The 15411-nt window shown below is 31.9% G+C and overlaps 1 long non-coding RNA gene across 1 annotated transcript; it reads left to right on the forward strand.

Moving 5' to 3' along the window:
• The first annotated feature begins 7155 nt into the window (after positions 1-7155).
• LOC136275444 (uncharacterized) lies at positions 7156-9417 on the forward strand. Its single transcript, XR_010714008.1, has 3 exons — positions 7156-7249; positions 7689-7907; positions 9227-9417. It is a non-coding gene; the product is annotated as an uncharacterized lncRNA (long non-coding RNA).
• The last annotated feature ends 5994 nt before the right edge of the window (positions 9418-15411 follow it).

Raw genomic sequence — 15411 nt, forward strand, 5'->3', positions numbered from 1 at the left:
TATTTTGAATCTTTACTTTATTATTGTACCATAGTGGCTCAAGCATGATATTGATATTATCAGTCTCTATAGTTTCCAAAAAATCACATAAATAAAATAAGGTTTCTTTCCAAAAATTATTACGAGTGGCTTTTGCCCTCTTTCTACAATATTCAGGTCCAAACTGACATAGTTTGTAAGTATGACACCCAGTTATTTCAGAAAAAAATACTTATCCAGCTTGAGTTAGTTGTTAAAAGTCTCCTAATCCATGTTAGTTTAAGAGACTTAATAAATATTTCAACATTTGTCATTCTGCATCCCCCTTTTTCATAATTTAATTGCAATGTTTTTCGAGATATTTTGTCTATTTTATTTCCCCCAAAAAAATTATACAGTGTTTTTTCAAATTGCCGTATCCATTGAGTACTTGGTTTTGGAAGAGAGGTAAACAAATGTGTGAATTTTAATAAAATGAAACTTTTAACAACTGTAATTTTTCCCAATGTTGAAATATTTCTTTTTAACCAGTGGTAAATTTCTTTCTGAACTAGTTTTAGTTTATTATCAAAATTCAGTTGTTCCATGTTTTTTAGGTTAGCAGTATATGTTACTCCGAGAATTGTAAAAGGTTCTGTCGTCCATTGTAAACCAGTATCACTGCAAATTGTATTTGAATTAATTTTTGAGCCAATCCAGCCGCTTTTGTTTTGGAAATGTTGGGTTTTAGTCCAGAAAATTGTAAACTGAAAAAAGAAGATCAAGTGCGCTTTTTAAACTTTTTTCAGATCCATCCAAAATAAGCACTGTATCATCTGCATATTGTTATAGACATACTTTTTCTTTTCTTATTTTAATACCTCTAATGTTTTTATTTTGTCTTATCAAAAGTCCTAATATCTCTACACATAAGTTGAATAAATATGGGGATACTGGGTCACCATGTCGACAGCCCCTGCCTATTTCAAAAATTTTTGAGAAAATACCATTTTGAATAACGCATAATTTGGCCCCATTGTATAGTACTGATACCCACTTGATAAGATCAGGACCAAAGTTAAAAAAAATGTAATGTATTGTACATAAATTTCCATGATATAGAATCAAAAGCTTTTTCGAAATCTATGAGTAGAATCATACCTGGAATATGTTTATCCTGAGCTACATCAATTACATCATCAATCATTCTTGTATTTTCTCCTATAAATCTACCTTTGAGGAAGCCCTTTTGACTGTCGTGTATTAAGAAATCAAGGACATTTTTAATTCTATTTCCGATGCATGCTGAAACTATTTTGTATGTAACATTAAGGAGAGATATTGGACGCCAATTAGTTAAATACTCCCTTGGTTTATCCCCTTTTGGCAGTATAGATATAATACCTTGTTTTTGAGTGACTGAAAGTTCGCCAACATCAAATCCTACATTTACTGATCTTAATAAAAAGCATCCAAGATCCTTCCAAAATAATTTAAAAAATTCTGTACTTAAACCATCACTTCCTGGGCTTTTGTTATTTTTCATATTTTTTAATGCCAATAAGGCTTCCTCGTTAGTTATATAACCCTCTAAATCAAGTACTCTAATATAATAGTTCTTATCAATAGTAATTTCAATATCTACATCTTGTAATTCTTTATCATAGCAGGAATATAAATTTTTATAAAACGTCTCAATTTCTGCTAAAATATCTTCCTGTGAGGTAATAACCATTGCTGCGCATAAGTTTGCCAACAGTTTTATTGACATAATTTCTTTTTTCTAAACTAAGAAAATATTTTGTTGGTTTTTCACCCTGTTCAATCCAGTTTAGTTTTGTTCTGATAAATAAAACTTTAATATAATATTTTCTGAATTCTTCCAAACTGTTCTGTGCATTGGTTAATTTTTGAAGAATGTCCTCTGAATCATTACTATTCCTCAATATTTCTAGTTTAATTTCTTCTTCCAGTAGTTTTATTCTTTCGTTTTTTAATTTTTTCTTTCTGGAACAATACTGTAATGTAGCACCTCTTATGCTCAGCAATAGTTGTTCAAAACACATTTGATCATCAATAACTAAATGTAATTCGTCATTCTTAACTGTATGGATACTTGCAGGATTGTATGGAAACACAGCATATTGTTCTTGAACTTTTTGTATATTACTTTTCACTAGATTAACATAAGTTTGATCATGGAGGAATGAATTATTGAACTTCCAAAAGCCTTTACCTTTTTCGAATTTAGTAAAATAAATTTCTATATAAACCATAGAATGGTCAGATCTATAACCAGGTAGAATGTCATATTTATCCAATTAAGCCATTAATTCGTTTGAAATTAAAAAGAAATCAATTCTCGCCTTTTTAGTTGGGTTTGTTCTGAACCATGTGTATCTTTTTCGTTGTTCATATTTCACTCTCCATGGATCAATTAAACTGTGTACTACTTTCATGTTCAAAACCTTCTCCCTTGCTCTTTTGTTATTAATATTGGTATAATTAAAATAATCTAAATCTATATCCTGAACAAGGTTAAAATCTCCAGCCATAATTATAAATTCACCTTGAAAGTTTGAAATGATGTCCGATACTGATTGAAAAAAGTTTGGATCATCATGATTTGGACCATATATATTAACTAATAATATGTCATATTTCTTATACATGTTAATTTCTAGAACAAGTAAATTACCTTCCGTATCCTTGTATTCATTCAGTACATGATACTCAAAAGTATTGTTAAACAAAATTGCAGTGCCTCGAGAATTAGATTGTCCAGGAGATATATAGATGTCATAGCCCCAAAAGGATCTAATTTGCTCATAATCAATAAATTAAGAGTGAAATGTGTATCTTGCAAAAATGAAATAGAGAATTGTTTTTGTTTTATGTAATTTAACACATCTCTCCTCTTGTCGAGACCACCTAGGCCTCTACAATTAAATGTTACTACCTTAAAACTCATAACAAAATAAGTGTATAAAAGAAAAATGTGTGTAAACAAGGTGACATGAAAGATGTGTGCAGAGAACGAAAATATGGTATATAGAAGGAAAAAAAACACTTTTCAACTATAGCAAAGACCCCTACCATTCTCATACAATACAGACTTATTCCCTTTGAGATATGTATATGTAATTTACCAGCAAAGTACACAAGACTTCCACACAAACATACATACCAAGAAAAAAAACAAAAATAAATGTCAAAGGAACAAGTTTCTGGAATAAACGGGACATCGATCCCGAGTTCGAGCTTTCGCTGCTACAGATTCGATCCTGATGCGTTTATGCGACACTACTACCGGTATAGTGGACATCACGCTCGAAGTTTTTTGTTTATATCGCCAAATATATCAAATGTGTAACGACGGTCGTTTTTGCTAATATTAACTCATCTGATCTTATCTAACCTGAATTTAGCTTCTTCAGTTATTTTTTATTGTCAAATCTTGTTTCTGCTTCTTGGTTTCAGGGTCATCACCGATGTCAGCGCTGTTATAGAAATTTACATATTATAACCACACACATTGCAGAATTTTCTAATCAACAAATGTATATACCTATATAAAAGTGTAGAAAATAGCCACACAAAAAACCCCGAAAAACAAACGTAAATTAGACATTTTTCTGTAATCATAATGCATAATGCCTGGATGAAAATGGCACACACCCTCCTATTTCTGCTTTACACCAATAACATCCGTATTACAGGAAATGATTTGAATAAAAAAAAAACCGAATAAATACAATCAAAGGGCATTGGTTTAAACAATATATAGATTGCATTTAAACTTAGCGATAATATTTTTCACCAGGAAATGAATAATTATAAGATGCACGTGAATATGGCCGAATTTAATATATTGATATTCAGTTCGATTCTGTTGGTTATTCATTTGGCAAGTAAGTTTTTGCACGATTTTGCAAATTTATTTTTTAATTTTTTAACGACCGAATTTAGAATGAAGTTGGGTTTTTTATCAGATATTTAAAGGGGCATGGTCACGATTTTGGTCAAAAATTATTTTTTCGATTTTAATGTTTATAATGCTTCAGTAAGGCATTTTTGATAGGCAACCAAAATTTGAGTGTCATTTGTTGAGTTATAAGCGAGTTACAGTGCTGACAATTCCTCGCTATGTAAACAAAACTTTTGTTTACATTTTGAATGTTGAAGTGAAAATTCAATTTTTAGACCTCAAATGAATGTGTTAATCGTTTGAAACTGTTTATTTATGCTTAAAATGAATAAGCATATAGACAAATCATCTTAAAAAAGATTTAACTGGTATATTGAACTTATGTAAACAAAAACAGAGCACGAGCCTTGTTTACATGACGAAGAATTGTTAGCCCTGTATCTTGCTTAAAACTCATCGACGGGCACCCAAATTTCATTTGATCATTAGAAATGCATTCATAAAAAAATAAAAATAAAATTTGACCAAAATCGTGACCATGCCCCTTTAAAGGCCTTACTAAGTTAAATTCATTGTTACAGGTTGTCAATCTAACACATTGAATCCCATTTGGTCAACTCTTGAGACTCACTGCATGACTGGAAACGATTCACTTGTAAGATTGAACAATTCAAATAATTTTGGATCACCGATAGAATTCCTTATACGACCAATTTGGTCGTCAGTAGATGGAAATCATACTCTTTGGATCTTATATCTAGGTAATTGAACACAGTTGCCGAAAAATATATTTATACAAACATCATGATTATTCTTTGCTGAATTTCATGAAACATATCCAAATTTTTCTTGAAAACAGTGCTTCAGAATTCATTACAGCGAATTTATCGATTATTTCTGAGAACTAAGCCTTGTCAGCGGTGATGATTTGTGCTTAGGTCCAAACACTGTTTCACTTTCGGTTTGCCAGAGTAACTGCATAGGAGAGTAAAATCAACTCCCAAAAATTATGAACGAATCTGATCAGGACGATTTGTAGCTTTCGGGTCTACAGTAAATTCAATTGAGCTACCTATAGCATCTTTATATGTGTATTTGTTTCATAGGCTGTGTTGATATTGATATTATACCCCATAGCCAGCAAGAACACCTACACAAAGTTATTTCAAATAACAATATAGAGGGGTGTTACCTGGAGTGTCAAAAAGAGAATATCAGCTGTGGGCAAAACGAACCAATATATTTTGCTCTTCGGGTAATAAAGTTTATATGAGTTAAAATTATCAAATTATTGTCTACAAACTAAATAAACCTGATCTTATTTACACCTAGAATAAGTTAGTGTCATAAGTACACGATTTTCGGTTTAACCGTTGTTCGCATAGGAAGATTAACAGTTACCACGTAGTTTGGAATTTACTCAGCACTGTGATGATATTTTTTATGATTCCTTTCAATTGAAATTTAGGGCAAAATGTAAAAGTTAAATATTGGTGTGATGTACATAATATACATGTATTTTCAGAAACCCCTCTGTTTCTGCTTCTGCAAAAATCAAGAATTTCTCTCGCGCAGTCGCAAGTGCAATGAGTCATGTAATTCCAACGGTGAATGCATCACTGAAAACTATAGAGTATACACAGAATGCAAGTATTGTATCTTTTTTTCTTTTTACAGTGCGCACTAGAAGTTAATGAAATTATCTGCAACAGAATCTTATTTTGACTTGATTGTAATTGTTTTTATTGGTCTTGATCTACAATTCAGTTTTAAAAATTTGCTTTTGAATATCTGCGTTCTTATATCCTTCATTTATAAAAGAAAATTAACATTACAAAGTTGAGAACAACTACGAGCATTTTGTAAAGTGACTTTTGTTCTATGATTGATTAACCGATGATCTGGAGAAACAAATTTAGATGACGATTAAAACATTCAAGTTAGCGTGAACAAAAACAAAATAATTTTGTACATATATGTTTTTTCACTTATCACATCAATGTTGCAGCAATGTTCATCAAATAATGAAATCAACACAATAAGAGATATCGATTACACTTGAATTATTTTTTAGATGCTATGAAATACAAAATATCAGATGGATTTTGTTTGGTTTGTTCAAAAGCAAATAAAAGCTCAGATGAATACTTGAGTGTTTTTGGCTGCGATGGAGAACATTTTGGACTGTGTGGTAAAATATACATTTTGATAATACGCCATGCCACTATTAATCTTTTTATCATTATTTACTTTATTGATATTATGATTACTGAAACAGAAGATTCAGGAGTTTCTCTAATCTAATATTTTAAACGAAGGATACAGAGTTAAATTGCAAATTTAAAATATTTTTAAAAAAATCAAAACTCAAAACACAAATGATTTAATTTGAAAAAGATTGAATAATTTCAAAAGTTTGAAATTTTTTAAAATTATCTTCGATTGATTGTAGAGATATTAACGTAAAGGAACATTTTTGTAAATGAGTATATCTGGCTACATTAACAGTTGTATTTGTTTGCCGAACTTATATTAAAATAAATATTTGAACATCCGACCTGGCGCCCGCTTTGATATTGTTAAATTATTTGTTAGTATACATATATGTTAGTGTGTGTACTAATGATATTGTAACAGTTATTGTAATAATGAATGAATACATCTAAGTACCGTTCTCTAAACACGTACACCACCAAACTTTGCCACCAAAAGTAAAATATGTACAAAAAAACTATATCTTAGACTAAGATAAGTCTGAGTTGAATGATTGCTTTTGACATATTGAGAATTGTTTTCTTTGGGATTTTGCTTATTTGTTGGTTAAGTTTTTGGGGGTTTTTTTTTTTGGGGGGGGGGTTGGGGGTTGGTGCTTTTTTTTTTTGGTTTTGTTTTGTTTAAATTTAGGTTTTGTTTTTGTTGTTTTGTTTTTGTTGTTTTGTTTTTTTGGATGGGGGGGGGGGTTATAAAATTGTTTTGGGTTTTTTTTTCGGGGGGGGGGGGGGGGGGGGTTATAAATAAGAAAGTATTTTGTAAAACGCATAGACTACAATATTTACATACTTTTCTAATATTTTCTAGGGTCTTTTTTTCATAAGAGCTTAGTCTTTTTCTTGATATGATTTTAACATTCTTTTATTTTATTCATTACAATTTGCAAAGACGAATTCTAAAAGAAGGAAACCAATTTCAATTTTTATTGTAAAACATACATTTTTGATTCGGGGTTTTCGTTGTATTCAAACGAAACTTTTGTTCAAGTTGATAGAAAAGAAATATGTTTCGGCATAAAAGAAGATAATGGCAGCAACTACAGTAATATAGACTGTGCGCAACAGCTCCCATTTGTTTGTCTAAGGAATAACGGTAAGTATGAAAATAACACTGAACTATGTAACAATTAAAACGCATGAACCAATTCTGTTAGAGTAATAAACCATGGTTTTTATCATGCTTATAAACATAACATTTATTCATAAACTCATTTATCTCAGAAACAAAAAAATACCCAAATGCAAGAACGGCTTATTCTAGCAACTGACATATTTTGAGCTTTTGAATTTTAAGACAATGTTATACCGTACATGTAGTAATTTACCTTCGACGGAACTTACAATGAATACGTGTAAACAAAAAATAAATGACAGATTGGTATTTATTTCCCACTAGGTGAAGTATGTGTAATAGACTTGTGTATTAGAAAACGTACTCCCCAGAAAGTTTTTTTTAAACTGCAGATTTGCATAATAAACTCAGGAATACAATTGGTTTTTCACATCACTCCAAATGTTACTTGTATTTATAGAGATGACTACTAATAATCAAACATCAGCGGTCACGTCGACCACAGCTGAACAGTCATCTGAAGACATCACGGCATCTGTCGTCTATTCATCTGAAGATACCTCGACCATTACAGTCCAATCATCTGAACTCATCTCAAAATACACTCATGAGGTTTCGTCGTCCATTCCTCTTCTTAATTTTTCTACACCATTTGACAAAGCGGCAATGTCGAGTTTCGGTATAAACGTATTATGTGATTTATTTTTGATAGGCAAAGGAAATTTTTTTTTTCAAAGTATGGATTTTATGTTCTAGTAATAGCAAACACATGACAATTATCAAACAATAAGAAAGGCTGTTCTTAAAGAAAAAGTATCCTTTCAAAAAGTACCAGCTACAACCGAATGTTTCACATTGTTAATATTGCAAAAATCGTATATCACGGTAATTTCACCTAAATGGTTTTTTTCTGACCGGAATTTTCAAATTACGTATATCTCCTTTCAACACATATAAACTACTAAATAATCTTAAGAAAGTTTTGATTTAAGCATATTTATGAAGATGTGTGGATAAGGCGTGTAAAATGCCCATACACGGTCGGACAAGCTTCTGAAAAATTAAAATATCAATAAATCTTATATTTAAAAAAAAAATCCTTTAAAACATTTTAAAAATATTTAACATATCATTTATTTGTAACCTATATATGTTCAATACTTTGAATATGTTTACTCAAACAGCGTTATACGTATCATAACCTGCAAGTCGTGCACTTTTAAGAACTTCAAGCCATTTTCTTTCATAGAGTGGGGCTGTGCTCCGTATTTTTCTCATAATCTAAATAAGTTTAATGGAGAACAAACTAATTTGAGTCAACAATATGTGGAGAGATGACCCACTATACATTAAAAATATCATTTTGTGTCCCAACAATTGAACGTTTTGAAGTCCGTAAATCCGTGGCCAAAGTCACGAATAGTATTTAAACAGCGTATTTTATTGTGTCTGAAATGGCCCAGTGGTTATAGCACATTACATAAACTAACCTTTTATATCTAGGGGTTTTAATGTTATGGGTTCGATACCACCAAAATTTAATGCAATTTTTTTCTTATTGTTTGTTAAATGTTTTAAAAACTGAATATAGTAAGAAATTTTGCTTTTGCAAATTTGTATTATAATATTTTTGAATGGAATTAATTGGGAAAAAATAAATTCAAAATGGTATTTTATGACTGAACCGAATGGGCATTTGCGCTATCTTATCCCCCATCTTCTTTTTAACAGTTTACTAGTATATATAATGTACAATATTTTTAACCAGGTGCTAAAACTCATTTGGACAATATTTGTTACAATTTCATGGTTAAATGTATTGTAAGTTTGTAATTACAATGTCGTTTTACCTTGTATTAACACTTGAAAAATAATTTTTAAATCTTGATCAATCTGGCTTTTTTTACAGACATAATATCTACGTATAAAACATTGTATATGTTTTAGCGTGTTTGAGAGCTATCTTACATTGTTATCAACAGTAGCGTCCCTTTACAGATACTGTTGGAGCCATTGTCGGTTTGTTTGTTGCCATCATCTCTTTAGGCTCTATGGTTTTCCTAGTCTGGTTCAACAGAAAAAAGCGAAAACAGTGAGTCTTATTGAGATCCATAACATATGCACATGTATATGTTAAAATCTGTAAATGGTAAGTTCTCCATTAAAAGCAACACCAGTGGGTATCCGACGATGCATTAAAAGCCGAATGAAGAATTTTAAATCTACAATCTGATTAATATCACTTTAAATGAATGTATCGATATCGTTTTGGTTAATGTTTACACGTGTCAGAAATTTTTGAATATTATTACACTCAAAGGTTGCAAAATTATTATTGCAATTGCTAATTATCATGATTATTCGTATGATCTGAATACTAGTAAACAATTGTAACTCAGTATTGTGCAATGAAATGGTAATTAACCTTTTTGACAGAAAGCTACGTGAATCTCGTATTGATCATCAGCAACCACATACGTCCCATATAGTCAGTAATACGTACAGTGATATGATGCTTGAATCTGGAGCTAATCAGACACAAAATGACGTCACCTTCACGACTACCACAAATGCTGTCCAAATCGATGATATATATATGGAAAATGAAGAGGGAGAGTACGACCATTTACATTCAAGTCGTCCAAAACAAGTTGTATCAGAAAGGGAAGATGAAAGTTATGCAACGTTTACACAGCTGGAAGATGTTCCTTATTCTACAGTTAGAAAAAGCAGGAAGTCTGTTCCAGATTGTGATAACGAGTACGATAGCATAGCAGCATCTTTAGACAACAATTGTCGTTCAGTTGCTAATCCGGATTATGACTTTTGCTACCAGTCAAGCTAAAAAAAGAAGAAGATTGTTTTATTTCATGAATGTCTTGCTGCAATAGTTGCAATACATTTCCTAATGCTACAAAAGTATTATAACATTGAAAATAAGTCTTTATTATAACATTTTCTTCAAAATGAAGTGCTAAATAATGCAAACAACAGTCAATTCTCTTTAACTCATCTGAATTAACAGTTTTAGCTTTTCTCTACAATTGTTGTCCGTCTGTCTGTTCGTCCGCTTGTTCTTCTGTAACATTTTTTATTGGTTTTTTTTTTGTCTAGAACCTAATATAACTAAAAGTTATATATGGGAGAGGAATTCTAAAATGATAATTGATGCCTTTTAATAAAAGTAAGACAATCTATTAAAATTTGAAAAAAAATGTTCCTCTTTAAAAATCTTTTGTATCGAGAACCATTGTTCAAGAAATGCCAATGTTGAAAAAAATATCATATCTAAGTACGACTTTATAAAATTCAAATATACTGTATTGACCTTTGGGTATTACTGAGCACTGGTGGTATTCAAAGTTCAACATAGGTATATATATAGAGAAAAACGTTTAACCCTTCCGTCTTATTGATCCACTTGAGGGTCAGCTCAAACTTAGTAATAACCAAGTCCAGTAGTTCTTTCACAAGCGGTTTTATTAAATCGTGATCGTATAGTCAAAGTTACAACAATTAAAAGCAGCCCAAATCTAAGAATCCTATAAGCAGAATCAAAACCCAAAATACAATTCTAAATAAAAAATCTAAAAATTCCTCCAAGTCTCAAACTCTGGCTAACATCATTTTACAGATGTATATATATAACATTTTTTTTCTTATGATTGACTGTTCTGACCAGTTCGGGTCATCTACGATGATCATGAGTGAACATTTAGTGTTCAAATTCCAGAGTTATATTTTATTTCTATATAAAGCAACAAAACTGTCAGAAATAATATTGTGATGTAGGTTTTGAGTCTCCGAGTCCCAGTCTCTGAGCCCCCCACCTGGGTATGATGCATCGCTTACGCATAATACATTCATACATACATGGCTTAAAGGTTACAAAGGTTAAATAGCATTACATGACTAACTTGCAATATCAGAGCCTTCATTGCGGACACAGGATCCCAAATATGACAATTTGTTGATAACTTGTTTATATATTTTACTGTGCCAGAATTAAATAACCTTATTTAGGACTAAGAGTATTTGGATGCAGGCGTTGAGTATCCCGCCTTATTATGACGCTTCGCTTGCGTGCAATATTGAAATATCATATATAAAAGTATACATGAGTTAATGGTTTAAAAGGTTACAAAGGTTATATAGAATATGCAATACATGACTCAATATAGAGTACCAGAGCTATCGATGCAGACACAGATTCACCAAATATGACATTTATTTATAAACTCTCAATTTGGATATTATTATGCCCGTATTATGCACCTAGTTTCATAACATCATTTAGGAATACTATGCAGTGCTACAAGAGTCATATAGTTCATTCTGTTAGTAATCATTACCACAATTCATTGCGCAGTATCTTGGTATACAAGTATCAAAGTGACCAATATGTATTGCTAGCAATTCAAGGTCATAGCATGGCTATCTGTTTACAAACGTTTATATCAGGAACTATACATTTAACAAAACTTCTACAAAGTCCACCCTAATAAATAAATCATATCTTCAATATTTTGCCAAATGTTAAAGTTCAAAGGGGCTGAAACTCCCGAAAAAATATTAAAATCGAAATTTCACGGTAATGTGCACATTTACACTATGAAATTGTGTTCTAAATACCTACAAAGGTTTCAATTTCCGTGCAGCGATTTCAGAGGGATCCATGGTCGATGCAGGTTTTAGACTGTATTGATCTCTTTTAGAAAAGACCTTCATATTAAAATCAATGTACTGAAGAACTGACGGGAGTTGATTTTGTCGATGTTTATATATTTTAAAATCAATTATATGTTATTTTGCATGACAAGTACATGTAGTTTCTAATTTGAATTACGCACATTTTTATAATATGAATTTTTGGACTTTTTCGACAAGAATGTCGAGAAACCCCCATATGAATCATGTTAAATAATATTTAAAGATAAAATTAATTCAATCAAACTATGTATCAGTAATAGAAATATTTCTCGAAAATTGTATGGATCCAAGCAATATTGAACTCTAGTCTCGTTCAACCAAACGCTCGGGTGACACCGTAAATCTCCGACAAGGATTTACGAAGACAGCCGAGCGTCGAGTTGAACGAGACTATACTGAACTCTGGAGTAGGAATACATACGACAACAAAAAATATTTAAATTCTTCGTACCATTTAAAATCTGACTATTTTCAAGGTATTTATAAATACGTTTCCTTGAAACACAATGCTTTAGCATACATTACATCGAATTTATCAATTATTTTCAAGAACTAAGTCTTGTCAGCAGCAATGATTTGTGCTAAGGTCCAAACACTATTTCACTTTTGGTTTGTCTGAGTAACTGCATAGGAGAGTTGATTAAAATCAACACACAAAAATGCTTAATTGAAAGTAAAAAGGAACCAACAAGACTTTTTTAATTTTTAATTTTCTGACACAATTAGTTTGCAATTACTTTGTAAATATATGAGGAACAACTTTACCTATGAATGGCAAGTATTTTAAAAATAATTCCAAAATCCCTTCATAAGGTCATTCATCACTAAAACTCACTATTTTCCTACAACGCCCCGCTTCGATTTTTCAGATTCAAAATGAACCGCCATCTCAACATCTCGTGTAAACAAAACAAGCACATTCCGATCCCGGATGTAGTATATAACAAAACCAAATGAGGAGAAATTATTTCCAAAATACTATTTTTTTGATTCAGGGATTTTTTTTTCATTCCATTCTATATATTTAATTGTACTGAAAATCGCCATTGTGATAACAATATGGCCGCTATGCAAATAAGTAAAATGTACACCATTTTTCCATATTCATCAAACCTACGAACGAAGAGTTGTACTTGCAAAAAAAAAACCAGGATTGACGGACTGACTGAATGTCTGACTGACTGACAGACGCGTCTAAAACCGTATATCCTTGCAACCTGTTGCCTGGGGTAGAATTAAGGGTTAATCTTTAAAAACTTAGCCATTGATGGAAAAAAATCCTGCAAGAGAAAATAAACATATACTAAGGGCCAATTACCAGTTTTGAAGATGAAGATATGACCGTGCCTGAACGCCTGATCTAGGGAACATCAGTTTCACAATTTAGGTAGAGAGCTTCATAACTTTACATTTTTTTTTTAAATATATATGGGAGAAGAAAAGAAATTTCTATAAGATTTAATATGGTTTTACTATATGGCTTTATTGATCCTGCACTTGGGACTGAACTCCTGAACAAGGGGCCATGAATTTCACAATAATTTTACTTAACAATTTAGGTAGAGAACTTTGTGGACATCATAACAAAGCAATAAGTTTTTTCACAGACACGTATAGGAGTAGAGAAGATTTTTTAAGATCTAAAACTATATACATATATTGGCCCTGTCCTATGTCCTGTACCCCTGATACTTACTTACTTAAGCCTTTCTCACTCCCTTGTGGAGCATAGGCCACAGACAATTCTTCTCCACTTCTCTCTTTCCTTTGCTAGTTGGTGGATGGTGTTCCAGTTGTGTCCTTTTTCGGCCATTTCTTTTTCAAGGACTCTTCTCCACGTTAGTCTTGGCCTTCCCCTTTTCCTCTTTCCTTGTGGTGTCCATTGGAGGGCTTGACAGGTGATGTTAGATCTGCCTTTCCTTAGTGTATGACCAATCCATTTCCATTTTCTCTTTTTGATTTCTTGTGGAATAGGGATTTGGTTAGTTCTTCTCCAAAGGTCTTCATTAGTTATTTTGTTCGGCCACCATATCTGAAGGATGTTTCTCAGACATCTGTTTACAAAGGATTGGAGTTTTTTCCTGTTCGCCATTGTGAGGCTCCATGTTTCCGACCCGTAAAGTAGCACCGATTTTACGTTGCTATTAAATATCCTGAGTACCCCTGATGGGGGGTAATAAATTTCACAATTTCGGTAGAACCATAAACATGCATTTAGATTTTCTTAAATATTTATGGGAGAAGATGTAATCCGTTTTTACTATATGGTGATATTAGCCCCACACTAGGGCCTGTACCTCTGACACAGGGGCCATGAATTTCTCAATTTGAAATTTGGCTTCGTGGACATCATAATCATGCATTTAGTTTTGGAGGGAATAGAGAAGACGATTTTTAAAAATATGGCTTTTGCAAATTTGGTCCCACCTATGGCGCCCTGAGGGTGACAGAGCCATGGATTTCACAATATAGATTTCTCTTACCATAAAGGTCGGACGACGCACGGCGACGGACGAAGACCAATAGCAATAAGGCACATGAGTGACTCAGGTGACCTAAATAATTATAATGTGTTTTATATTTCTTGTTTCTTATGTTTAATTTGATTTCAATCCATAGATGTCCTTTGCAGAATATGTTTGCAATTTGATTATAATTTGTTCAGCTCTGGAGAAGTAAAAAAACATTAAAGCGCACAACGGGTCGGCCAATTACATCGAAGTAGAATTGAATGTGAATATTATCAAACATTTGAGGAAAGAAAAACTCAAATAAATCAAGCGTTTTCGTGTATGGTTATAAAACTATTATTTTCTACTGTGTATAAAGTAAAACATAACCAAAAACAGTTGATGCAGAAAAATATCTACATATTTTAACAGTGCGATCGGGCTACAAAATTTTAAAGGGTATTGACATAATCCCGCTTGGTTTACTAGTTCAAATATAATCACTTCCTGGTCGACTTAAATCATCAACTGGATAAGAGATCTATATTGACATGGAGACAAAATATCAAATATATATACCTGCATAGCAACAAACACCTTACTTTTTTCCTTGTTGACTTTTTAAAAGTAAAGGATATTAACTCAAATAACAGTGATTGGAGGGTTTAAGAAAGAAGTGAAGATGATAAAGAATTACTTTTCTCTTTCCACGACCGCCATTTAAATATAATGATAAAGAACGATCAGTGGAGAGTTTATCAATTATACACCTGTAAAATAGGTGAAAATACCGATGCATCACAGTTATTTGAAAGCTTTATCCGGGTCGTGGGTCTTTAAGATAACGTCTGTCTATAAGAAGGTTTCAAAACCAATCGAAAATTTTATTATAATGTGAAATGGTTGGATAATGATTATCATAACATTCACCTCGGTTATCATACTTTCCCAGTTGCGCAGTATGTATCTAATGTCATAAAATGTGTGTTTCTAGTGTAAACAATGGATATATCCCATTAAACA

Source organism: Magallana gigas, chromosome 5, assembly GCF_963853765.1.
Source record: "Magallana gigas chromosome 5, xbMagGiga1.1, whole genome shotgun sequence".
Taxonomy (NCBI): domain Eukaryota; kingdom Metazoa; phylum Mollusca; class Bivalvia; order Ostreida; family Ostreidae; genus Magallana; species Magallana gigas.